Source organism: Diceros bicornis, chromosome 40, assembly GCF_020826845.1.
Source record: "Diceros bicornis minor isolate mBicDic1 chromosome 40, mDicBic1.mat.cur, whole genome shotgun sequence".
Classification (NCBI taxonomy): Eukaryota; Metazoa; Chordata; class Mammalia; order Perissodactyla; family Rhinocerotidae; genus Diceros; species Diceros bicornis.
In genome coordinates this window covers 17,345,282-17,354,529 of record NC_080779.1, presented here as the reverse complement: position 1 = coordinate 17,354,529, position 9,248 = coordinate 17,345,282, and positions in this window count along the sequence as shown.

Genomic DNA, 9,248 nt, shown 5'->3' with positions numbered 1-9,248 from the left:
CACATGACTCACACTAAATGTTTACTAGGAATATATTGGCCACAAGAGTCAACCTTAGAAGATGCCCCTGTGTGGCATCTGCTGTGACAGTCCTTGCCCTCAAAGAGCTTATGATTCAGTGACAGAAGGTGGAATAAATGGAGAGTTGGCAGACTTTCTCTGCAGAGGGCCAGAGAGTAACTATTTTCAGATTTGTGAGCCACGCGATCTCTGTTACAACTACTCAACTCTGCTGTTGGGGCACAAAAACAGTCGTAGACAATACATAATTGAATGGGCATAGCTGTGTTCCAATAAAATTTTATTTACAAAAACAGGTAGTGGGCTGGATTTGTCCCATGGCTTTAGTTTCCCAACCCCTGGAACACATGATTGTTTATACTTGTGTTTCTTGAAGAATAAAAATAACACAGTGTACATAATTCGACATTTTTTCTGTGATTGCTAACAAATTATCTTTGATAGTAATGGCCATCAGAGCATAAAGAAGCGGGGTGGGGAGGATGCCACCTTCAATACTGTGGTCAGAGAAAGCCTACCTCAGGAAAAGATATTTGAGTGAGACCTCGAGGTGAGAAGGAGCCATGTGGGGGAGCAGGCCGGGGGGACCACCAAGTGCATGTCCTTGAGGGGGGAAAGCCAGCAGGGGGAGGATGTGTCTCTGGATGAGGTCAGCGAGATGTCAGCTCATGGAGGGCTTTGTAGGCTGTGGAGATCTGTATTATTTTATTGTAATTCTGAGAACAGCGGGAAGTGAAGGGCTTTAAACAGGGAGAGGTGCGTTTGGTTTGTGTTTTGTAAAGCTCTTCCTGGAGAAGGGATTGCAGGCAGACAAGAGTCGGGCAAGTGGCTGCAGGAGAGACCACCCAAGATCAGAGGCCAGCAAGGAGGTGGGAAGGCCTGGCTAGGGGAAAGTCCAGGAGAGGGGGCATTACCAAAGCCCAAAGAGGAGTCTTTCCAGGAGGAGGAAGTGGACGTCTCTGCCCAGGGCACCTGAGCAGTCAAAGAGGGTGAGAACAGGTGTGTCCCTCAATCCTCAGTTAACGTGGGTGTGGGGTGCCCAGAACCTCAGGCATCCTTGTGAATTTTCATCACAGCCCTGTGTTTTGCCCATGTTTTCAAGAAATTTATATATATATTATTTCTTTAATCTTTATAATGTCGCATTTAAATAAGTGTCATCATTCCAAGTTAAGTAAGTTGTCAGGGGTCACCCAGCTGGGAAGTGATGAAGCCAGAATGTGAAGCAGTGTCTCCTAAGCCCAGAGCCTGAAGAGGTGTGAAAGTCAGCAGGGTGACTGACTCCTCTTTTTCCCTTTTCTAGGCTACGGCCTCCGCTGCCACCGGGCCATCATCACCATCTGCCGGTTCATTGGCATCAAAGACATGTATGCCAAGGTCTCAGGGTCCGTGAACATGCTCAACCTCACCCGGGGCCTCTTCCATGGGCTCTTCCGCCAGGTAACCCTCCCCTGGGGTGTGAAACAGAAGTTCTACTTTGTACTTCAGTTGTGTGTGTTGAGACCATGATGTCCATGGGGTCTCCTGGAGCTGCTCTCCTGGGGCCCCCTGAGGACATTCTTTGCCGTCTGTGGCTGCACTGGGTTAGTTAATCCAACCGAAGAGTTAGTCCGTGAAAATTAGCCTTTAGAAAATACCTCTTAGGTATTGTGAAGCTTCAAAATTAAGTATTTTTAAAGGCCAGTAATTACAATCTGTGTTTATTGTGAAAAGAATACATGGTTGTTCTAGAACTCCAACAACATAGACATGTAAAGTGAAAGGAGAAGGTCCCTTTGCTAATTTAGTCCCTCCGGTTGGGCCTGGGGTGAGGCCCCTGGAGCACCTCCACACAGGAGAGCTGTTTTCATAGAAGCACAGTCAGTCCTCACATTACCTGCACAGGTCATTCAGACGGACACCTGAGTTAATAGGAACCACGAACATTAATGTGCCAGGGTATTTCTCCACGTGGATGGAGCTCTGGCCCTCTGTCCAGCTGGCCCCTCAGCCTGGGCTGGGCTCTCAGTCACTCCACTCCACAACGGAGACGGTGGCCTATGACTGCATGGGCCCCTCCTCCCGGGCTGCCCTCCTACCTGCTCAGCAGGGGTGGCCTGTCCCTTGAAGGGATGAGGGGACCTTAGCAGAGCTGGACAAGCAGAAAGACAACCAGGCTCAAGAGACTCCACTTGCTGACCTCTGTGTGTTGAGGAATTTGACAGGCTTCCGACACTTAGTGCAAGGACTGCTTCTGAATAAAATGATCCATGGACTAATTTTACATGTCTCTGTTTAAAACAGGAAAATTAATTAAAAGAAAAAGAAAGCTTTGCTTAAAGGTCTTTTTTGAACAGCTTTGTGTGTGTGTGTGTGTGTATTTTGGTTCTATCGAAAGCATCCTTCAACAGCACTTCCAAATCCAAACTTATTGCTAGAGGTGTAATTGTATGATGTAAATAAGGTATTGGTTCTAGATAGGTCATGTTTATGATCAAGTATATTTGTTCTTTTATGTGATATTTTTGATTTATGTTAGCACTCTGAGTGTTCTGATGTAATTACCATGTATTATTTCTTCTAAAATGCCATCGGCTATAAAATTTTCATTATTTAATGTGCCACTCAGAAAGAAAAAGAATGCCACCAATATAAGCAACATGCCCTTGATTGTAAGACACACCAATTTAAATTATTTTGTTTTTATGAAACAGCTCATCTCTTTCCCAATTTCAAACACATAGAGAATTAGAGAGAAGAGTACAAGGTGGCCATAATGTCTGGAAACAGGAGATTGAACATCTCAGTATTTTAATGTTCTATCAATAACCATCTACTACATTTATTTGCCTGTTTCCAGACATCATGGCTCCCTTCTCTAACGACTCCCCATGGCCCTCTCACCCAGTGTCAACAGTTAGCAGCTTGTGGCCAGTCTTGTTTCTCAATACCACCCCCACCCAGCCCCGGTTATTTTGAACCAAATCTCAGACATCATTTGATTTCATCCATATGTATTTCCGCATGTATGTCTAAAAGACAAGAATTAAAAAATACCCCACGATACTATTATCATACCTAAAAATTTAACCGTAACCCAGTATATCATCAAATGCCTATGTTTCTGATTGGCTATGAATCAGATGTTCCCACGACTCCCTCAGTGGTTTAGATTAATTTGCTAGAAAAATAGTTTTAATTCGCTAGGAGAACAGTTTACATACTTTTTACCAGTTTATTTACCAGGAAGAGAATTCAAGACTGACAGTTCTTTTCTTTTAGTGCTTGAAAAATGTGCCATGTGCTTCTGGCCTCCACGTTTTCGATGGCAAATCTGGTTTCATTTGAATTGTTTTCCCCTTACAGACAAGGTATTGTTTTGCTGTCTCTGCTTTCAAGAATTTTGCTCTGTGTTTAGTTTTCTGAAGTCTGGTTATGACATGTCTTGGGATGCATTTCTTTCAGTTTATTCTATTTGGGGCTTGCTCAGCTCCTTGAATCTGTAGGCTTAACTATCTTTTGCCAAACTTGGGAAATATTCACCCATTATTTCTTCTTATTTTATTTTTTCTTAACAATTCAGTGCTTTTTGGTATATTCACAGAGTTGTGCAACCATTACCACAATCAACTTAAGAACCTTTCATCACCCAGTAAGAAACTCTGTACCCATTAGCAGTCATTCCCCGTTACCCATTTTCCCAGTCCCTAGTAACCACTGATCTCCTCTCTATGGACTTGCCCATTCTGGACATGTCATATAGGTGGACTCATACAATACATGTTTGTTTGTGACTGGTTTCTTTCACTTAGCATAATGTTTTCAAGGTTCATCCACGTAGTGCATGCCTCAGTACTTCATTTTATTTCCAAATAATACTTCATTGTATGGATATTCCACATTTTTATTTATCCAGGCATCAGTTGATAGACATCTGGGTTGTTTCTACTTTTTGACCATCATAAATAATGCTGCTAGGAACATATGTGTACAAGTTTTTGTGTGGACAGATGTTTTCTTTTGAGTATATACGTAGGAGTGGACTTGCTGGGTCATGTGATAATTCCATGCCTAACTTTTTGAGGAACTGCCAAACTGTTTCCACAGTGGCTGCACCATTTTACATTTCTACCAGTGATATATGAGGGTTTCTCCACATCCTCATCAACGTTTGTTCTGTCTTTTGGTGAGAGCTGTCCTAGTGGGTATGAAGTAGTATCTCATTGTGGTTTTCATTTGCATTTCCTGAATGGCTAATGATGCTGAACATGTTTTCTTGAGCTTATTGGGCATTTGTGTACGTTCTTTGAGAAATGTCTATTCATGTCCTTGATCCATTTAAAAAATTGGGTGATTTATGTTTTTATTGAATGTGATAATTCTTTATAGATTCCAGATACAAGCCCCCTATCAGATGTATGACTTGCCAAAGTTTTCTCTCATTCTATGGGATATATTCGTATTTTCTTATTTCTTTAAATATTGTTTCAATTCTAACCACATCCTCCTTCTGGGATGTAGGTGACACAAATGTTAGATCTTTTGTGATAGCTCCACATGTCCCTGAGGCTCTGTTTACTTCTTTCTAGTCTGCTCTCTGTTGTTCAGATTGGATAACTTCTATAGTTTCGTCTTCAGGTTCAGGGTCACTGATTATTTTCTGTTTCCTCTGTATTCTGCTCTTGAGCCCATGCATTCAGTATTTTTATTTTGGCTGGTGTATATTTCAGTTCTAAAGTTTCCATTTGCTGCTTCTTTTCTCTTCTATTTTTTTCCAGAGTTTTTTTTATTTTTATTGTTTCAAGAGTGTTTGTAATTGTCCGCTGAAGCAGCTTGATGGTGGCTGCTTTAAAACCTTTATCATATAATTCCAACATCTGTGTCATCTCAGTGTTGGCATCCTTTGACTGTCTTTTCTCATTCAAGTCGAAAATTTTCTGATTCTTGGTATGGGTGTTTTGGCTGTATCCTGGACATTTTCAGTATTATGTTATGAAATTCTGGGTGACATTTAAATCTCTTTTAGCAGGCCTCCTCTTGGCTGTGCTGATGGTGGAATGGGGATGCTGCCTCCTTACTGCCAAGTCGTGGTAGGAGTCCAGGTTCCCTACTCAGGCTCCCCTCTAGGCTTCCCTTCAGCCTGGAGGGGTGAGGAGCACCCAGTGACATATGGGTTGGGGAGAAGGCCTTATGAGGCTAGACGGTCATGAAAGTTCTCAGCCTGTGACATCATCAGATGAGGATTCTTTTTCTGTGATATTTGCCTTGAGTAAGGAAGGTAGTAGGGGCCGCCCAGGTGGCGCAGCAGTTAAGTGCTCATGCTCCGCTGCGGTGGCCCGGGGTCCGTAGGTTCGGATCCTGGGTGCACACCAACGCACCACTTATGAAACCATGCTGCGGCAGCGTCCCATATAAAGTGGAGGAAGATGGGCATGGATGTTAGCTCAGGGCCAATCTTCCTCGGGAAAAAGAGGAAGATTGGCATCAGATGTTAGCTCAGGGCTGATCTTCCTCACACACACACAAAAAAAGGAAGGTAGTTATTTTCTAAAAGTTTTCTGTCTTGCTAGGTTACCCTCCCTCTTTAAATATCTAAGAAATATCAAGATATTGTACTTTAGGCAACAAAGGAGAATGACCCCTTAGAGATGGGAAGCAAATAAAATTATCCCCACTTACTATCTGAGGTTCCAGGAAGGGTCATCTCCTCAGGACCTGGTGCTCTCCCTGAGTTGTGGAGATGGAGTTGGGAGTCAAGGGCAGTCAAAGTGGCTAGAGTTCAGAGGGGAGAATTCCTTAGAAGAGAGAGCTGCAGAGCAAGGGAACTGAGGAGATCTGCAGAGGGTTCCTATCAAGCATTCCATTGTGTACCAAACAGTGCATGCCTGTGAGGAGCTACCCAAGACCAGGGAAAGACCCACCCAAAAGGATTAGAGGGAACAGTGTTTGGAGCTGAAAATAGTGCCTGTTTTCAACAGCCAAGGCAGAAAACCTCGTAATTCACATGGCATTGGAAGAATTCTAAGAAGAGTCTTATCCTGATAGCAGAAGAGTTAACCCTATGCTAAACCTAGCTCTGGTCCCAACTCACAAACCTTAAAAGCAAGACCCAACTGGAACACAACTGTTTCCAAGTAATTTAACTGTGTTCCAAAACAAAGCTCAAGAATATTTATAGGAATACACAAAACATCTAACATGCAATGAGGTAAAATTCACAATGCCTGGCCTCTAATAAGAAATCACCACCATAATAAACGATGAAATCTAGCCACTTGTGACAACATGGATGGACATTGAGGGTATAATGCAAAGTGAAATAAGTCAGAGGGAGAAGGTCAAATACCGTATGATTTCCTTCATTAAGTAGTAGATAATAACAACAATAAACAAACACATAGGGACAGAGATTGGATTGGTGGTTACCAGAGGGGAAGGGGGGAGGGAGGAGGGCAAAAGGGATAATTCGGTACATGTGTGTGGTGATGGGTTGTAATTAGTATTTGGGTGGTGAACATGATGTAATCTATGCAGAAATAGAAGTACAATGATGTACACCTGAAATTTTTACAATGTCATAAACCAATGCTACTGGAATAAACAAAAAATTAAAAAAAAAAAAAAAAAAGAAATCACCAGGCATGCAAAGAAGCATGAAAATAAAACTCATAATGAGGGGGGAAATAAGCCAATTGAAACTGACATAGAAGTAACACAATGATAGAATTCATAGACAAGGACATCCAAACAAATTAGTTTCTGTATTCCACATGTTCAAAAAACTAGAGAAAAAAACATGTTAAAAAGAGAAATAGAAGATACAAAACATGTAAATTAAGTTTCAAGAGATGAAAACTTCAACATCTTGAAAACTTCGATGAATGGAGTTAACAGCAGGTTGGACATTGCAGAAGGAGAGATGAGTGTACTTGAAGACATAGCAATAAAAAAAAATACTCAAAATTAAACAGAGGGGAAAAAGACTGAAGAAGAAAGGGCAAGGGAAGAATGGAATATTAGAGAGCTATGGGACACTTCAGTAGTCAAATATATGTGTAACTGGAATCCTTGTAGAAGGGAGTTATAGAAAAAATATTTGAAGAAATAATGGCTGATTTTTTTTTTTTTGTGAGGAAGATCAGCCCTGAGCTAACATCCATGCCAATCCTCCTCTTTTTGCCGAGGAAGATTGGCTCTGTGCTAACATCTGTACCCATCTTCCTCTATTTTATATGGGACGCTGCCACAGCATGGCCTGACAAGCAGTGTGTTGGTGCATGCCCGGGATTCAAACCTGTGAACCTTCAGGCCGCGGAAGCGGAACTAGCACGCTTAACCACTACGCCACCAGGCTGGCCCCAATGGCTGAGATTTTTTTCAAATTGATGACAACTATAAACCCACAGATCCAAGAAGTTCAATGAACCCAAGCACAAGAAACATGAAGAAAATTACACCAATGCATATCATAATCAAATTTCTTTAAACCAGTGACAAAGAGGAAATCTTAAAAGCAGGAGAGAAAAAAAGACATTAAGTATAGAGGAAAAAAGATCAAGACAGCTGCAGATTTCTCATTGGAAATAATACAAGCTATAAGAAAATGAACCAATATCTATATGATTGAAAGAAAAACACTGCCAACCTAGAATTCTTTGCCTAGTGAAAATATCTTTCAGAAATGAAGGCAAAATAGAGGGTTCCAGACGTAATAAAATCTGAAAGAATTTACCACCAGCAGAATTTACCACCTTTAAGAATTGTTAAAGGAAGTTCTTCAAGCAGAAGGAAGATGATAACAGATGGAAACAAGAAAGCAATGAACAATGGAAACAGTAACTTCATAGGTAAATATACATGTATGTGTATATATACACACATACACATATATACTTTTTTAAATTTAAATATCTTTAAAACAAAACTGACTATTTAAAGTGAAAATAATACCTACATATTAAGTGGTTTTAAACATTTATAGAGAAGTATGATGACAACAGCACAAAGGCCAGGAGGGGAGAAATGGAAGTAACCTGTCATCTGGTTCTTATATGTGTGAGGTAATATAGTATCATTTCAAGGTAAATTGGTTAAGTTAAAAGATGTATCCAAAAAACCCACCCTAAGGGAACCACTAAAATGACAGAGAAGTTATAGCTGTTAAGACAACAAAGGGGATAAAATGCAATGATAAAAAGAACTCAATCTGTAAGAAGGCAGAAAAAGAGGAAAAGGAGAACAAGGAACAGATGGGCCAAACAGAAAACAAGACACAGGAGGATAGATTTAAACCCAAGCTAATCCATTATCACATTAAGTGTAAATGGTCTAAACAAGTCAATTGCGTCCAGTTGATTGATGGTGCTGTTGAGTTCAACCATGTCCTTACTGATTTTCTGCCTGCTGGATCTGTCCATTTCTGATAAAGGGGTGTTGAAGTCTCCAAGTATAATCGTGGCTTCATCTATTTCTCCTTGCAATTCTATCAGTTTTTACCTCATATATTTTAATACTCTTTTGTTAGGCTCATACAAACTAAAGATTGTTATGTCTTCTTGGAGAATGGACTCCTCTATCGTTATGAAATGCTTCTCTTTATTCCTGATAATTTTCCTTTCTCTGAAATCTATTCCACCTGAAGTTAAAATAGCTATCCCCCTTTCTTTTGATTAGTGTTATCATTGTGTGTCTTATTCCATCCATTTACTTTTATTATTTTTTTATAAGGCAGTCTCCTTATTTTATTTATTTATTTATTTATTTATTTATTTATTTATTTATTTATTTATTTATTTAGTGAGGAAGATCAGCCCTGAGCTAACATCTGATGCCAATCCTCCTCTTTTTTGCTGAGGAAGACTGGCCCTGGGCTAACATCCGTGCCCATCTTCCTCTACTTTATATGGGGCACCACCACAGCATGGCTTAACAACCAGTGTGTTGGTGTGAGCCTGGGATCCAAACCGGCAGACCCCAGGCCGCTGCAGCGGAGTGCACGCACTTAACCGCTTGCGCCACCGGGCTGGCCCCCATTTACTTTTAATCTATATTTATATTTACATCTTTATGTTTAAAGTGGGTTTCTTGTAGATGACATGTACAGTCATGCATCTCATAATGATGTCTCAGTAAATGACGGTCCTCTAAGATTAGTACCATATAACCTAGATGTATAGTAGTCTATACCATCTACGTTTGTGTAAGTATACTCTATGACATTCACACAATGACAAGATGGCCTAACAATG